This window comes from Alosa sapidissima, chromosome 7 (assembly GCF_018492685.1).
Source record: "Alosa sapidissima isolate fAloSap1 chromosome 7, fAloSap1.pri, whole genome shotgun sequence".
Classification (NCBI taxonomy): domain Eukaryota; kingdom Metazoa; phylum Chordata; class Actinopteri; order Clupeiformes; family Clupeidae; genus Alosa; species Alosa sapidissima.
The window spans coordinates 30,873,328-30,892,344 of NC_055963.1; the positions used below are offsets into that span (position 1 = coordinate 30,873,328).

The 19,017-nt window shown below is 48.0% G+C and overlaps 1 protein-coding gene across 2 annotated transcripts in view; it reads right to left on the reverse strand.

The window, feature by feature from the left end:
- The window catches only part of nol4lb (nucleolar protein 4-like b), an 86,460-nt gene that overhangs the window by 10,283 nt on the left and 57,160 nt on the right, over positions 1 to 19,017 (reverse strand). The window lies entirely within an intron of this gene.

Genomic DNA, 19,017 nt, shown 5'->3' on the forward strand with positions numbered 1-19,017 from the left:
AGAGACATCAGTCTTGAGGAAACAGACAGTATCATACCACTGCAATGAAACATGAGCCACTGGCTTCCAACTCAAATAGACAAATACAAAAAACTCTACATCGGGTAATGAAAGGAGAGCAATGAAACTGGGTGAAAAATAAGGTAGAAAATGACATGAGTGCATAAACACGTCTCTCTGATGTAAACATTTTCTGATGTGTCACACTTGTGTGTGTTTGGTGAGAGCATCAGCAGGGGGCAGTGTTTAGCAGCTCATGCGTGGGCTGAAGCCTGGAACTCCTGGGTTGGTGCAGAGGGAGGAATGGATGAGTGCTGTGAATTAGTTTATTAAAAAGATCCAGGCCTGGAGTGGAGCCAGCACTGGCTGATAGGGGCTCTCAGTCATGAGAGCAGAACCATGCTCCCAAGCTCTCCTCTCCATGCCACTCAAGGACACTAATATGACCCCACATCAGACGCACAATCTTCGACACCACACACGACTCACTACCATCTATGTGCAAACTATTAATCCACTGTCCATCCACTTTCTAAAGACACCTTCACGTAAACCGATGTGTCTTACTGGCCTCTTGTTACTCCCCACCCTCCACAATATCTATATCCTGGGTCCATCAAATCGCTTGCAGGCAGCTTAGAGGCGTGTTTGCTTGTGTGTTCACTGATGGCGCCTTTGTCTGGCAGAGGGGGGCTCTTGAAGACTGACGCTTTTGTTTTCCCCGTCCCAACTGTGCAGAGCTGCGGTCAAGGACACACAAAACACAGCTCACAAAACAAAGGTCCTCTACACACCCTGTATGCCTTCCACTGTGTCAGTGTGCAATATTTGTGTGTGTGTGTGTGTGTGTGTTCGTATCAGACTCCTATATAGGAGCACACACATTACTAGCTGGATGTATGACTGAAGTGTGTGTGTAGATTTGGCTTGGAGTCACCGTGCTGCGTAGGGAGAGTGTACAGTGCTGTGAGGGCAGTATTGGGGTCAGCTTCCAAAGCCTCCACTCAGAGAGGGAGGGGGAGGAGAGCCAGAGAGCAGGTCAGAGGGGGGGGGGGGGCAGGAAGCCAGAGAGAGAGGGAGAGAGAGATGGGGGGACAGCAAGAGAGAGAGAGAGAGACAGTGAGGGATGAGAGAGAACAGATCACTAAAAAGGAGAGGGAGGGGTGCTGCAGAGATGCAGAGAGCACATGAATGAATGAGAAAAAGAGGAAAAGGGAGTGAGAAAGACAGAGAGAGAGAGAGAGTGCAGAGAGCAGAGCGTGCATGTGGGAGCTCAGGAAACAGGTCAGTGGGTGGGGGGTAGAGAGCAGGTCATGGGGGAGAGAGGAGCGCAGAAGAGGGGGATGGCTGGACAACGCCAGAGTGCAGTGGATGGAGGGAATGAGTGACTGAGGGTGGGTGGGAGGGAGGGAGCAAGCAAGCAAAGAAAAGGAGAAATATGAAAAAAGGAGCGAGGGAGGAAGATGATGATAATGACAGCGAGAGAGAGGGAGGGAGGCAGCTGTGGAGGAGAGTGAAAAGAGGCAGAGGAAATGGGAGAGTGCAAGAGAGTGTGTGAGAGGAGGGGCGGCCCTGGTGGAGGAAAGGGAGAGGGAGTATTTATTAGAGTATAAAAAGTATTCATGCGCGCAGAGGAAGGCCAGCCTAATTCCTGCCAGCTCAACACAAATCCCCCCCCAGCAAGACCACTCCATCCTGCAGGAGATCTCACACCCCTCTCCTGACTCTTAAAGAGACACACACCCACACACACCCACACACACACATACTCCTCTCCCTCTGAGCATATATATCCATTCACGGCAGTATTTGTATGGGTGAAATGATGCTCTGTCCAGGATGCAGCTTTCTTTCTTCTGAACCACTGCTGTCACTGCCTCGGCAGAACTCTTAGAGATAACGACGGCAAATAAACGATTTGCTTGCCACGCTGCAGGCAATTGGCATATCAATGAGACTTTTGAAGTCAAGATCTGAAAATAAAAGATCTCTTTTTCTCTCCCCAGGTTTGGAGTGATTTGTCGGATGATGGCGGCACATCAGCAACTGTGGCAGAAATGAATGAGAGCATGTTTACAGTGTGTCTGCTTTTAGACACGTATGTATTCTTTTCATGTGTCTTTGTGTCTGTGTGTGTGTGTGTGTGTGTGCAATTTCTGTCAAAAGACATATGGAGACGTTGGAGACATTCAGGCAGAGGATGATCCAATCCTTTCCCCATACAAACTAAGCATTCAATACATACAACACAATACAACACATCCTTGAAACTGTTTGTGGGAAGACTGGCCGAGTCCATCTCTAGGCAGAAGAGCTTTCTTTCGAATTGCAATTCTGCTTCCTGTTTGCTACCGCAATTGAAATGCAAGTGAAATTCAAGAATTGAATTGGAATTTAAGAGCCAGTTTCAATTCAATTCTGGAATTTTGCACAACCCTGGCTTATTAAGGACAGGTACGTGCAAGCATAATGTGCGCTTGCACAAAAAACTCAGGTTTGTAAGTGTATGGTGACACACCTGTATCATTGAGCTTAAGGCTTCTGCGACTTAAATGAGAAGATCACAGCTTTTGAGGCTGTAGTTATGAGCTTCTCGCACACAACCTATTGGACCAATTGTAAAATGTTTATAAAGCACATTTAAACACAGCTTCCAAATTATAACAATAAACTTAAATACAGTAAACAATAAATACAATATGAGACCTACAACAGCAAACACACATATCAACAACAACCAAAGGACAGCAAGGCACATGCACAGAATTACAGATAAGGAAAACAGATGGATGGTTAGGATAGATGTTAATGCTACCTTCCATATGAGTGTTTCATACTATCTCTACTAACACTTTGCATGGCACACACAACCCCTCTCCAGGATTATTCATAATACCTGTGCTGCTCTCAGCTCAGCAATAATGCCCAGTCAGGTTTCAATTAGTCGTCATCATCTCAGCTTGCATGGTGCCACAAGTGTGTGTGTGTGTGTGTGTGAGTGTCAGTGTGTGTGTGTCATGAGCAGGCGTCCTGGCAGGTGGTGGATGAGTGGGCGCTCTCCTGCAATCCCTGTTACCTGTCCTGTCAAAACTGCGCCCCATCACAACCAATCAAATGCTCTGGTTCAATTTTCTCAGCGTGATGTACCGGTGGCCTGAGGAATCACCATAACAACATGGAGATTCCATTATGGGGTGTTATCCACATGTTGGGCAGGCGGTGGGGGCAGAGACTTAAGCTATGCTAAAGACACCAAGACTACAAGAGATGTGCCTGGATGTTAACATGCATTATCCAGCTTCCCTCTTAATGCGCACTCCATTTTCCTCACAGAGTAACGCTCCTCTGAGACCACACACTGCTGGCAAGAAGCATGGGAGCTGTGCTGAGAGCTGTGGGTGTGTCAGACAAGTGTGTGTGTGTGTGTGTGTGTGTGTGTGAGTGAGAGAGAGCAAGAGAGAAAGTGTGTGTACATGTGTGTGTGTGTCTGTGTCTGCACGTGTGTGTTCAAAAACACAGCGGAACAAGCAGCATACCGATAGAGGTACAGCTTGTGTTGTCATGTGTGTGTGTCTGGTCCCTGTAGTCACTGACCCCTGCTCTATTGGCGTGTCCCTGCGGTTCTGGTAGGCTGAGTGTTAACTCACCGTTACTGTGTACCAGTGCTGCTGTGTGCTGGCGTGGTCAAATCCCTCCCACCCCAGGCGGTAATTGGCTGATTTTTAATTCATGGCAACAACCTCCAATTAGGCGGACCCCTCCACGGGGACACTGCTGACTCCTCCTTCGCTCGCTCACGGGTCCCGCTGTCTTCCCTGCCTTTTGTTTGAGCTTGCCCACCTCTATTGCAGAGTCTCCAGCATCCCTCTCCCTCTCTCTCCTCCTTCCCATCCCATCCCTCCCCCTCCTCTCCCGTCTCTCACTAAAATCTCACACCCACACCCATACCCATCACCACCACCACCACCCACCCACAGCCATCTCCCTCTCTCCTCCTCACTCCTGAAACACAGTATCCCAGTTCTCCCCCTCCCCCTCGCCTTTTCTCTCTCTGCGTCTTTTTTTTTTTTTTGCTTCTCGGATAAAGACCCAACCCATTTCTGCTCCCCCCCACCTCCCCTCTTTCCCTTCCCCAATCCTCTGCTCTTTTCCTCTCTCCCTGACAGAGAGGGAGAGGCCGCCCTGCTCCTTCTCCTTCCTCTCCTCGTGTCTCCTCCTCCTGCGCGGCTGACAGGGCGCACCAGCTCCTGTGGATCCTGAATGTCACGGTGATGCATGGGAGTGTTTAGCAGGCTAGGGGGGCACTTGGTTTTGGGGGGGGAGGGGGCAGTGTTTGTATTTAAGAGGGGCTGGGTCTGCAAGGGACAAGGACACACAAGCACACGCTGACACATAAGCTTTTGCAGCACACCCATACACACCCACACACCCATACACACACACACAGTCATTCAGAGTCATGTGCACTTGGATGCAAAGACACAAACACACTGATTCACCCTCCTACAGCTGGTCACATGCATACATATGTAAACACATACATGCATAAACACACACACACACACACTTGCCTTTCTGGGGGCTTAGGAGGACTTTGGCAGGTGAAGGGGTTGTCATCGAAGACTGTCAATCATCACCTTCTCTGTAATGCCCCTCTGTGGGAGATGGAAGACTGCAGCCGCCTGAACACTGCCATACAGCCTGGTTCCATTTCCCACCCCTCTGCCTCTGCCTCTCTCTCTCTCTCTCTCTCTCTCTCTCTCTCTCTCTCTCTCTCTCTCTGCCTCTCTCTCTCTCTCTCTCTCTCTCTCTCTCTCTCTCTCTCTCTCTCTCTCTCTCTCTCTCTCTCTCTCTCTCTCTCTCTCTCTCCTCTCTCTCTCTCTCACACACACACACACACACACACACAAACATACACATCCTCCAACAAACTGCAGACACACAAAGGGACCAAGACACCCTCCCAATCTTCATTCAGTCCATCCAGGAATTTGCGATGTTGTAATCGGATCGCAACAATTAACTCGTATTCAACAAATCCCTGCGTATCATCTTGAATTCTGGGGCGACCTTGCAATTTTGCCCAAACACCGCAACATTTCCACAAATTTGATGCCAGATGCCCCACTCACTTCTGCAGACACCAGAGACTGTCCTAAAACTTCGTTCCTCTGCAGTTTTGATGACAATAAATAGAAGGCTATAATTAATTATCTGTTTACTTGCATAAACATTCTCCATTTTTTTATTGTTGCAACCTAAAATGGCTGATTTCGCGACAACTTTTCTAAAAAATTGCGATGGAAGTTGTGTTTTAGGCATTTGTTTTGTGAAGAAATTGTTTTTATTGAGTTCAACTAAGGTTAGTAAAAAAAAAAAAAATTCACACTGATCATCTTGATATGCTTATTAAAAAGGATAAGTAAAGGTAAATAGTAAGGATTACAGAAAATCAAAGTAGGCCTATATTATTAGAAAAGTTGTCAAGAAATCAGCCATTTTAGGTCGCAACAATCTCAAAAGATCTCCGCGAAATCCTGGAGGGACTGTTCGTTAACACTTACCAACAAACAACACCAAAAAACCCACATCATATTCCACACCATACGGCATACTCAATCTAACGCCCCCACACACTTCTCCATGTTCGCACCAATTCCCAGTTTGGAGTCTATTGTGTGTGTGTGTGTGTGTGTGTGTGTGTGTGTGTGTGTGTGCATGCATGTTCCCTGCATGAGAAAGATAGGGATATTACCACCCCAAATCTCTCTTTGTCTCCCAGGGTTGGGCACATGTTAAACAGAGTAAATCGGTCCCAGTCACTAAAAGCAACTCGAGCAGTTTGCAGTCCAACCCCGTATCTAATTGAGTGCTGGAAATATGCAGCCATTGCGACAGTGTTTGGAATAACAACATGTTAATTAAAAAAATGAGCGATGCATCAAGCCTCGCTTTGCTTTAACTCCCCCAGCTTTCCCCCCCCCCCCCAAAATGAGCACAAACATTTTAATCAATATGATTTAATCTGTAACAGTCAATTCTATATTTTATAGAACCATGGCATAAATCAATGCTTCCATTGTATTCCGGCTGGTGTACATTGATTTAAATAAGCTGAGCTGATTAAAACCATGGCATTAATTAAGGGAATTGTTTCTTTAATGCAGCGAGGGGGCCAATAAATTAAATTCCACTTTGCCATGTACACAAAATAGCCTCGACGAGACTTGAGGCGCGGAATGCGTAGCAAGGCCGGAGGATGTCCCCGCAACTCAACGCTCAATTCAATCAGTTTGGTACGGACGCTTCAGGGGGAATCAAGGCATGAAACAAGTGATCTAAAAATACTGTTCAACCATGTGGAGACCACGCACACACAGACACACACACACCAACACACACACACACACACACACTCACCATCACACAGAGCTCGAAGCATTGGGTTAACATGCTGATGCACACAGAATAAGGCTGAGATACTCCTGAACACATGCAGTGGCGCACTCTGTATTCATTTAGCCATGTGTTTGCACAAACATTGCAATAGAGCAAACACATACACACACACAAACTCGTCACACAAGTGGCTAAGAGGGGACATAAAAATGCCTGTAAAATGAATTATGTACATATGATGAGCTGATGCATGCGGGCGCGCGGGCACACACACACACACACGCACACACACACACACACACAAAGCTGCCAGGCTCCAGCGAGAGCACCAGAGGCTGGGAGCTGCAGGGGTCAGGGTTGTGGGTGGAGAGTGAGACACATGTGACCTGACACTGAGGGACACAGGAGAGTGTGCAAATGTGTATTAACACACACACACGCGCGCGCGCACGGACGCGCGCACACACACACACACGCACAGACGCACACACACACTACACCCGCTCCGCCATTTGAGAAATTGTTGTTGCCGTGAACGTGGAGGTCAGAACGCCTACCGTTGACACATACAGTAACAGGGGACAACAGCCTGCTGGTCTGGACTTCTGCACACACACACTGACATGAGCAAATGGAGGAATGTATGTGTGTGTGGAGGTTTATAGTAGTGTGAGCTCTCTGTTCATTTTGGTACGATGCATGAGGATTTCTGTAGGCATCCCTCCATGTACAGGTCCAAATGATCATTTGTACTTGCATGTTGAATATACATTGGCATTTTCTCTTCCCAATAGAATATAAGCCAAATGTACATTTCATTTCCATTTTCCTAGCCCACAATTCAAGGCAGGATAATCATATTACATGTTTGAACATTGAACATTTTATTAATGTCACCATAATAAGGAAAAAACTAAAAGAATTCTCCCACTAAAGGCACTGGCAAGCAGAAAAGTCTAAAGCATTCATCTGAGATTTCCCCCAAATAAAGCTGCAGGCCTAAATCAAATTAAGCCAAATTATCTCATATTAAGCACTGAAATGCTCCGCCCAAGTGGAATATATGTGTGTGTCACTGTCCAAAACTGTGGGAAACTGGCTCTCTAGTAATCTCCATAGACCTTTTCCAAATGGGCTAATCAGACTGCTGGCTTTGTCTGATCAGCCTCAGACAAGCCTCTCCACCTGCCAAAACCCACAGGCAAACACACACACGGAAAGGATTTTTGAAAAGCACTGCAACCAGGTCAGGCCTTGTGTGTACACGTGTGTGTGTTGGTGTGTGTCCATGCCTGAGAGATTGTATTATCTGTCTGCAGCAGTGGCCAGCTAAAAGTCACAGCGAGAGAGCTGCATTTTCTTAATCAATACGAGGTCATCCACCAGCCAGCAACACATGGCTGGCTCATAATATCCTGCTCTTACATTTATACTATTAACCAGCCCTATTTATCAGGCCCCCCTGATTGATTTTTTTTTTGCTGCCCACTGTAAGGGTGTGTAGGTGAGGTGTTGATGAGAGTGGCCGGGAGCCGGTGGCCCGCGTCAGAAGGCTGGATGGGTGTGGGGGTTAGCTGGACTAAAAGGGGGGTAGTGCGCATGTATTGGGGAAGGGAGGGAGCTACATCTCTAATGGGGCACTCCTGTCCTTTTTCATTTGCGGCTCCAGTACGCTCTGACAGCTTGAGGCTTTTTTCTACCCCCCCTCTCCACTGTGCTTGTTCTACCCCCTTGGTGGAGCTGACCTGAGCGTGAGCAGTAACAGATGCTAATTCCTTCACTCCCTCTCCCCCAATCTCCCCAAGGGAGGGTGGGGGGTGGGGATGGGGGGGTGGAGAGGAGAGCGGAGAGGACGCAAGGGGCGGGAGGAGGCGAGAGGGGTGGGAGCAGAGCGGCACTGCAGGCTCCCCTCCGTGGGATTACAATGGATTATCCCGCTAAGAAGCGGCACGAGCTGCTCCCCATGCCTGCGCGTGGCCTGGCATCCCCATAGCAACAAGCCTTTCCCCTGCTGCCCCTCTAACCCCCCCACCCCCTCCTGCCCCGGTGAGGCGCAAGTGACAGCTGTTCCCTCTTTCAGGACGAGCCTCTGAGCCCAGGGTGAGGGACTGAAATCAGAGGGGATCCTGGGAGTCAGAGGGGTCACAGGTGAACAGAGAGGGAGAGGACAAGGTGACGAAGGACAGAATGAGTACATACTCAAGACACAGAGTAGGTATAGAGAGTATATATATATATATATATAGAGAGAGAGAGAGGAAGGAGAAAAGAAAAGGAACAGACAGAAAAAGACACAGAGAAAGCTGTACAGCTGAATGGTTTAGCAAGCAGAGAAAGCATGTGGGAATAAAACAGCCACAACTCAACCTGAGACACAGAGTCCGGGAGGAGACAGATGGAGGCTAAAAGGAGGGACAGCTCTGAAGTGTGAGAATGAGAGGGAGAACAGAGAGAGAAGAGGGGATAGAGACAGAGAGAGAGAGGGAGGGAGGGGGGAGGATGAGGATGGGGGAGGCAAGGACCTCCTGTTGAGTTTGTCCTTTACTGTCTCAGCACCTCTGACACTGCCAATAATCTTCACTTCTGACACCTAGAGAGGAGGTGTGTGCAGAACACACACACACACACACACCAACACACATGACCTCACACACACACACACCAACACACATGACCTCACACACACACACACACACACCAACACACATGACCTCACACACACACACACACACACCAACACACATGACCTCACACAGACACACACACCAACACACATGACCTCACACAAAGAAAGACGAACACACACACACACACACACACACACATATTTTATATGCACACTATCAACCGCCTATCCACATTTGCACAAGGACAGTTTTGTTCCCTGTTTCAAGGTTACTCGCTCATCCTGGGCCAAAACTGAGCGACCCTCTCAAACTTAGCTGGAGCTTGCGCACTTCAGCTGGGCTTCCTCATCCGCATGAGCAATCAGGCGGGCTTAATGGACCACTCCCCAGTTTGAGGGTTCAAAGCCAGCCAGGATAATTAGAGAGGCTCAGCTCTCTTTTCCCAGCTTCATATTTTAATAAAGAAAGAGTCGTTTATTAATTCCTCTCCCCCCACCACGGCGCTGCTCCCTTTGGAGTACTTCCACGGTGCTGAAATGAGGGTTTGGCAGAGCCCCTGCAGCCCTCCACCCTCACGCGCCCAACCCCACCCCCTCCATCTCTCCCTGCGCATAGCAAGACTTCTAGGCCTGTGCTGCAGTGTTTCATGTTATATCCGTAGGCTGGGGCAGCAGTGTGGGCTTGCAGGATCCGCTCTAGGCATTTCTGATTCTCAAGCTGCAGGACATTTTATTGATTTTCTGTGTGTGTGTGTGTGTGTGTGTGTGTGTGTGTGTGTGTGTGTGTGTGTGTGTGTGTGTAGAAATTTCTACCATATCAAACATGGCACGCAATTTCAGAATCATATTCTGCGATCTGCGAGAGGTACTTTCGTCCATGACTCCTTCCAACCTCTCTGTTCTCTGTAGGCCTGCTGTCTACTCAGACTACAAGTGTACATCTAGACTGTGGTTCTCTGTGTCCTGTCCTAGATCCAGTGGAGGGATCGGAAAAGGGCTTTGTCAGCCTTGGGTCCAGAAACACACTGTTCTGCAGGACAACCATGAGAGAATGTAGTATGCTCTTTTGTGGGAATTATGTGCGTATATATGTGCATATGTGTATATATGCGTAAGTGTGTTTTTCACGAGGGGATTGCAAGTGGTCTGATTACTTGGGAATACAGACAGTTGTTATGATATGCATCATCCCCAAACAATCCAGCCTTGCAGTTATCCTGCCATCTAAACAACAGGAGTATGAAATAACATTTATATAAATAAAAATAAAAAAAACCTCATTAACGCCACGGTCATTATAAGGCCAAATGACATTATGCACCAGAGCTTTGCGAAATGCCTAAAAATGCTTGATCTGGGCAGCCGTTCAAATTCATAATAGGATATGCAGGCGCGCGTGGAGTAGTAAACAATGCTACAGGCTGGCCGTGTAGTAGGCGAGTGCCAGGGCCGTGGTGAGACGCGGTGTGGACGCATAGCTTGGTAGCGCTACTGCTACTGCTGCTGCTGCTGGGAGGGTGCCGCGCTCTGCTCTGCTGGCCTTTCACCTAATTCTCAGTGTGGGGATATTATCCCTCTCCCTCTGTGCTGCACTGTGTAGCTCGGTGCGGAGAGGAGAGGAGAGGAGAGAAAGAGTAGAGTAGAGTGGAGTGGAGTGGAGCGGCCCTGGCGGGAATGGGCGGGTGAGTGAGTGGGGCGGTGCAGTGTGCCGTGTTAGATGGGACACGATGGAGCCGTGGGGAAACAGCCGCGCGCGTATCACATGAACGAGCAAACACTCGCGCACACAAACGTATGGCATCAGCAAGGGATATGCAGAAGCATATCTAAACAAACATACAGAAAACAAACAAAAACAAACACACACACAGATAAAAAAAACTAATGCCCTAAACTCAAGCTGTTACAAGGAGCTTGACAAAGAAAACACACATGCAAACACATGCAAACACATACACACACGTACACACACACACACACACGTACACACACACACACACACACACACATGTATAGAGGCATGAGGGCAGGACAGGACGGGGCGGGACGGGATGGGACGGGACGGGAGAGGGGTAGCCAGACCCCCCTTTCTGAATAGGCATGATTGTGCTCCTTATGGGGGACTAGACAAAAAGGCCATTTAGAGGGTCTGGAGAGAGGAGAGGGAGACGGCGCAGGAGGGCCGAGGATGACAAATCACACGCTCTGCAGACCCATGGAGAGGGGGAGAGAGAGACGGAGAAAGAGACAGAATGATGGGGGGACAAAGAGGAAGCCAGACGGACGGCAGACAGCAGGAAGATATGAACAAGTGAGAGCAAGAAGAGCAGAATATGGAGGAGGCTGGGGGAAACAGAAATGAGGGGAACAGGGAAGATTTAGGAGAACATGGAAGTGTGATAAGGGAGAAATGAGAGAACATAAATGGAAGAACATACAAGGAGAGAAGGAGAGAGAGCGAGGGAGAGGAGAGAGAGGGAGCCTACACAGCTGAAATGCTTGTCTGTATCCCATTATATACCACAAATATTAGAATAGACGCATTCATCTACACACAGACAGACGAAAGCACACACACACACACTCTCTCTCTCTCTTCAGAAATTAGCATACTCTGCATACGCTGGACTGTTTATACTTTCATGAGCAGATAGTGTGGCAAGTCACTGGTGTTCTGTAGGTGGATCAGCAAATCATTAAAAGTTATATGCAGATGCTCCACAAAGCTTTCTTAGCAGAGACAAGAACTGTATTAGTGCTGGCTTAAACAGAGAGCCTCCACACACACACACACACACACACACACAGTGGTAGATAGTACTGGCTTAAACAGAGAGCCTCCACACACACGCACACATGCACGCGCACACACACACTCACACACACGCACACACACAGCAGTAGAAGTAAAAAGGAATTGCTCAGTGAAAAAATACCCCATGTATCTCTGCTGCTGTACGGCTTATCATTCAATGCCTGTTCACAGAAGCACACCAGTCCTACTGGAGGACGGTCGGGGATGGCTCTTAATTTGACAGCAAGGCTCATCAAAATGGAGGAGAGGAGAGGCACACAACGGCAGCGGCAGCCTCAGCCTCATGGCCACGTGCTGGAGCTGAACGCCGCATCCTGCTGGTGACCCCCAGACCCACTCCAGCCTCGGCCCTGTCAATCAACACCACTGCTCAGCACAGCCGAGCACAGCACAGCCTAGCGCTGAAGGCTACACCCCTCACCCACAGACAGGAGAGCGTGAAACACAGAGAAGGAAAGAAGGAGAGAGATGGAGAGAGGAGATGAGAGAGAGAGAGAGAGGAGAGAGATGGAGAGAGTAGATGAGAGAGAGAAAGAAGGAGAGAATGGAGAGGGTGAGGGAAGAACATGGCCAGAGGAGGGGGTCTCCGAGCAGCCTTCAACACAAAACACATGCATGCACATACCAACATACACAGTGGGAGAGAAAGCCATGTGTGTTGCTGTTTTCTGATTGTGTAGCTGTGTGAAAGCTGTGTGATTCTAAGGCCCTATCCTCACATGTAATTTCATATACACTCAAAAGCACACACGCAGGCATGCACAACACACATACCCTTGTGTTTATAGCCTACTGTTTGGCACCCCCACTCTACCCATGATTTCCTATATTCATGTAGGGTGCAATCTACTCTAAAATGGCTTTTCTGCTCAGGAGGGCTTGCTGGGTACAACATGGTCCCTGCTTAACACAAACACACAGAGACACACACAGACACACACACACTATTATACACATTCATTCAAATTCCTACTCCACAATATCCACAGACAGACTCTCTCACACACACACACACACACACACACACACACACACACACACACACACACACACACACACACACACACACACACACACACACACAAAAACAGTCAGACAAACAAACAAACAGTCACACAAAGCCAGCTACCTAACCCCTCACACACGCACACACACACACACACACACACACACACACACACACACACACACCCCTCCTAAGCGAGCTCAGTTGGTCCTGACAGCCCGACACTTGCAGCGCGGCAGGACAACAATGGGTGTCAGTGACTGGCAGTGTGTCTCTTCAGAGCGGAGCAGGCGTAGGCACACGCCCTGGCATGGCTCCAGAAAAGCCACAGAGAGAAGTGGAGAGAGAGAGAGAGAGAGAGAGAGAGAGAGAGAGAGAGAGAGAGACAAGGGGGATGTTGAGGGGATTGAGGAAAGAGAAAGAGAGAGAGGGAGGGTGGGAAAGAGAGAGAGGGAGGGTGGGAAAGAGAGAGGCGATGAGGGTGTCGAGGGGATTGAGGAGAGAGAGAGAGTGTGTGTGAGAGAGGGAGGGTGGGAGAGAGGGGAGCTTTAACAATGGACCACTCCTCTTGGACTGATGGCTTTTGAGCGAGGGGGAGAGGGTGGGAGAGTGTGGGAGAGAGAGGAGAGTGTGCCGGCAAAGGGATGGGGGAAGGGCCCACGTGTGGAATTAAAGAGACCATCTCCCCCTGCCAGTGACAGGAAGGAGGGGAGGCAAGCGTGGCAAAAGGAAAAGACAAACATGACAAAAAAAGAGAAAGAGACACAGAGTGACAGATTAAGCAGGAGACAGTGAGAACACGTATAGATGGAGGAGAGTGCTGGGGAGGTAGCGAAGGCAGCAATGTGAAAAGAGAGAGAAAAAAAGAGGGAGGGGGGTGTTTAGGAGAATCTAGCAATACCCTCTTTGCTGTCATGCGCCAAAATGTTTCACGACTGAAAGCAAGTGAGCGAGCGGGCGAGCTGCAGGCATCGGTACGACACGCAGCAGTGGGGAACCCTCTCCTCTCAGGAGCGCGAGTGCTTGAAAGCCCCTTAGCCCCTATATGGCACACATTCACACCACACCAGCAGCACTCACAGGCACAGCAATGAGTCTAAATAATGCTGGGCCATGCTCCACACACACACACATACACATACACATACAGAGAGAGAGAGGGGGGGGGGGGGGGGGGGGGGGGTTCTATGCTGGGTCATGTTTCCAACAGCCTGCTTCTGTAGAAAGTGTGAATGCTGAGCTGAGAGAATGTTAGTTTGGGTGCTGGCATGAATTTGTCTGGGCAATGTGTTGCCAGGTCTGCATGGATATGCCCCTTGGTTGTGTATCCTCCTTATGGGTGAGAGAGGAGAGGAGAGAAGGGAGATGGGGGAGGGGGGGGGGGGGGGGTAGTGTAAGTCTATGCAGGTTGAGTGTGTTGTGTGTATGAGCATGCTGTATAATGTATGACGGGCAAAGCTAACAGACATCACTGCAAACCCCCATCTGACTTGCACATGCTGTAAGCAGCGGAAGAGGGATAGAGAGAGAGCAGGGGAAATGGAGGACCCGGTCTCTGATGGCTAAGCCAACCTAGCAGCCCCATGTACGGCTGGAAGAGACGCAAAAATATTTAATTAAAACACAAGCACCAGGCTTCTGTTCTTCTGTGGGCATAAGCCTCCAGTGCAGCGTTCAGGGTGGACGCCTGTCACATGCTCCCTCTCCCCAGATATAAAAAAAAAACACACACACACACACACAGACCCTCACCCCTTCAGCCTCTATGCTGAAACAGAACAGAATATTGAGCAGGGAGAGCAGAGGAGAGAAAAGGATTGAGAGGGGGTGAGGGGTGGTAGAGATGTTTTTAAACAGCAGCACAAGGAGCTGTATGTGGTTGCAGGAATGTGAAGAGGCAAGGAGAGAAAAGGAAGGAACAGAGAGAGACATGTGGTTTCTGTGTTCTGAGGACTGAGGACTAACAAAACATAGGAAATGTTTTGTCTGTTTATCTTTTTTTGTCTCCCTTCCCTTTGTATTTCACAGACCTACAACATACATTATTCACTTAAAGGGGCTATTTTGTACCCCTAACTAGCCATTGGCTGGTAACTAAACGATTCATACTCCCCACCTCAATCATACTGGGGACAGCAGTGCATGACTAAGGTTGGACAGCTTCATCTCCTCTTCACAGAAATAAAACTGTTCGGCCAAGGCGGCAGGGGCTGAAGGCTAAAGCTAGCATAAAATAATCAAAATCAATTGTTATTATGTTACATTAATTTAGTCCAGGCAAACTGACCCTGGGGGTCTTCATTTAAGCACTTGAGATTTCATGCTAGCTGATAGTCTAACCATTATTTTTCACAAATGGGTTTGTTACTACTACTATTATTACTACTTGACAAATTGGTTTGTTACTACTACTACTTGATAATGCAGTTGAACAATCCAACAGCTAAGTTTGATATACCCACAGAGAAATGTTCAGTTCTGATCCGAACAAACCCAGAGTTTGAGGGCAAATCCATCTACCTCAACCTTAAATTTGAGATGGAAAATTTGAAATTGGAGATAATCAACTTTTGGCTTGTATGGAACACAGCATAACTACAGGACAGCCATGTTTAGCTCCTTTCGCAAATTCGACACAGCAAAATTTGTGAAAATAAACTGAGACTTTAAAAAAAATAACCTTCCATTTTTCCACAAATTAACACATACTTATGGTCACTAATTTAATAAATGTAATTTTTGGTGATGGCTACATTTGACTCACTAGCACCTCTTGAAGTGCAAAGTCACATAATGAGTAAGAGCAGGCCAGAACTACAGTACCTGGTTAGCATGCTAACTAGTGAATATCTAGACACCACAGGATTTTTGTTTTCATTCTGTTGCTATAGTTCATTTTTTAATGTTATTTTACATACGTAGCACAAGAAAATGGGTACACACAGTGTTTCCCCTACAATGTATTTAACAGCGGCGCAGCGCCGCTGCTGGATTTTCAGCGCCGCTGCAACATAATATCACGAGATTCACTTAACACACTGTAAAAGCACAACGGCCAACGTCATCTCGAAATTGTTTTCTGAAAGTCTTGAGCAAGTTAAGTGCATCAAATCCGCACTTAGCCTCTCATTATTCAGGACATATATGCGGCATGATGTGTCAGGTGATTACAAGCCCAAAGACAAGTCTGCAGCCCATATGGCTAGCCTACGTTCTGAACACGGTTACATTGTTTAGCTATCCGACTGATGGGGTCTTGCTCCGCCACAGTGTAGCCTATGGTGTCATCGTTCACTTGTAGGTTACACAATAAATAGCCTACTTATAGGCCCGGTGACAATAAAAAATTATATTAGTTATATTTCATCACGAAGCTGTTTGTATGCCGTGAATTCGCTTGTAGCCTATGCCATATGTTAAGCTTGAGCAATTCCTCTGATCCAAAGCCTGCTTTGACACATTGACACTAATGTGAAACATGCATCCTCCTCTCCTAGCCTACATCAAATAAAATAAACCAATTCATGATTACCTAAATGAATTTAACATGGGGGGAAAAAAGTTTGTTGCGATTTAGCCTACTGTTGTGATGCGGTTCTTTCTGCTGATTGGATTTACCCCCGTGTCGTCAACTCTGAGAACTCTTGCTCCGGCTGACAATTTTATCCAGAGAGCTGATTTCCCAAAGATGAGCCTCCATCAACATTCAACGACAAATTATTAAAACGTAAGTAATGCAATAGAGTAAACCAATGTGCTACAAGGTGTATGGTCTTAACGTTAATTGTAGCCTAGACTTGTAACGTTAGCGTAGGGCTATATGTAATGTTTGCATGGGAAAGCTAGGCGAACACAGTCTAGGCCTGTTTAAACTGTCTGATAGTTAAAGGAAATATGAGCATATGTTGGCATATACGTAGCCTATTGCCTAAATTCTGTCCACTTAGCTATAATAGGCTATCACAAACAGACCTTTTCTACGTTTACGGCATTAGACATATAGGAGCCTACATTCTCTTATCAGAAAGACGTGTTCTCATAACTTCAGCGTTCTCTTGACGGTGAGACGAACGGTCGCACTTCAATCAAGTAGCCTAGGTCTTTTTCGAGTTAATTGTGAGTGAGTTGTATGGTAACTGTGGGAGTGATGTAGAAGAAAAGTGAGTATTTACTTTTTTATACGTGGGTTTGTTGTTTTGGGACTGAGATATAGACTACAAGGAGAGCAACTGGCTACGTGCATGCGTGTCAGCATTAATGGCCCCCCCACAATTCAATTCAATTACCAAAGAGCCTTAGAGATGTTCTTTGAAAAGCCCAGAAAAATTTGCTCGCAGATTGGGTGTGGTCTTTGCCATTAAGACAAATTTAAATAAATTGTAAATAATCTTTTTCTGGGTTGTGCCATTTTATTTTTCTTCTATCATTTTTAACCAATAATGTAAAAGAAAGCTGAAAATGTCCACAAAAGAAACACGAAGGTATGATATAACCCCCCCCCCCCCCCCCGCCGCCGCCGCCAAGTAATAGCACCGCTGCTGGAAAAAATTCTAGAGGAAACACTGGGTACACATTCATTCACAAGGAGACACATATAAAGTGCAGGCCTAGATCAACATAACAGACGGACGTTTCCACATCCACATGAGCCCAGACACACAAGTGTATACCACCCACACACATACAAGCACACACACACACAGCTGAGAGGACTGAAGGCCATGAGGAACCATCTCCCTTCTCCAGGTCTGGTGTGACTCAGTGAAGTGCTATATACAGACGCCACCCCCTTCTTGTTGCCTAGGTCCCTACAGCACAGAGATAATTGAAGTGGGGGGTCTGTGAGTTTGCTGGCGTCCTTGCTTCACTGTCTGACATTCAGAGACTCTCTTACAACAACCCACACGTCAACAGTATCCACTTGCATGCCCGACAGCACCAATGGCATCTAAACAGCAGTAATTGATCGAAAAATCACAAGGAATCACATAGAAGAAGTTCCCTGAGAGCATTTCTAAGTCCCTTGCACAGATCAGGTCAGATCTCCTCGGACACCTCTGCCACACAGTATCCCCCAACACAGCCAGCTGGCTTTTATTAACGTTGGTGACAAAGACAACACAAACCCGGAGAAATGAAAGCAGGCCGTGTTCTTTGAGAGGGTGAGCTGATGTTAGTCAGATAGGAGTGGCACTCTGATGTTCTCGGGGTGCGGGCGGCACACGTATGGCAGCCCGACAGCGGGACTGGCCCAGCGGCGTGGCATGCTTTTGTTCTCTGCACAGCGCCACATGACAGGACCACAAAAGCCCAGGCCAATCCTAAGAGACACACTGCCTCCCATTACAAATGGAGCACTAAAGCTCTCTTGCTCTCTCTCTCTCTCTCTCTCTCTCTCTCTCTCTCTCTCTCTCTCTCTCTCTCTCTCTCTCTCTCTCTCTCTCTCTCTCTCTCCCTCTCCCTCTCCCTCTCCCTCTCCCTCTCCCTCTCCCTCTCCCTCTCCCTCCCTATGGCTGGAGTAAGAGAGATTGTGCTGGCAGTTGCATTTGTACCTGTTTGAGCGTTAGGAAAAGGTTGTGGCATTCACTCCTCAGTGGCTTTCCCCCCCCCCATGTGATGTCTGTGGCCCTGCTCCTCGATCTCAAAGCTGCTTAGCCGAGCCTTAAACTATTTGTCAATTATGCCTGGGGACTGTGGTTTCGAGACACAGACAAGTGTGTGTGTGAGTGACTGCGTGCCGAGGGAGTTTAGGGTCGTCTGTACAGGCATAGGTCTTTGTGACTCGGAGATTGAGATCAGGAGTAGCTCACTATTTATAGCACCCAGGTAAGTGTTAAGCTTCTTCTTCCTGTCGGTCACTCTTTGTGTGCGTGTGTGTGTGTGTGTGTTTGTGGAAGACGACTTTCAGCCGAAACACTTGAGCCCTGACCCATCTGCATAGGTGGGTGTGACAGGAGCGTGCCCCCCCCACCTGGGTCCTACAAGACAAGGCTGAAGGCAGAGGGGCCATGGAGGCTCCCACAGGCTCAGGGGGATGAAGAGGAGCTTTTGGAAGACACTGCAGAGGTCAAGTCTCCAAGCCCTGAGCGCACAGTGAGTGATGGGACGACTGCCACAGGCCAAAAGCTTAGCCCTCCCTGAGTCATGTGTTGCTGTAGGACCGACCACATG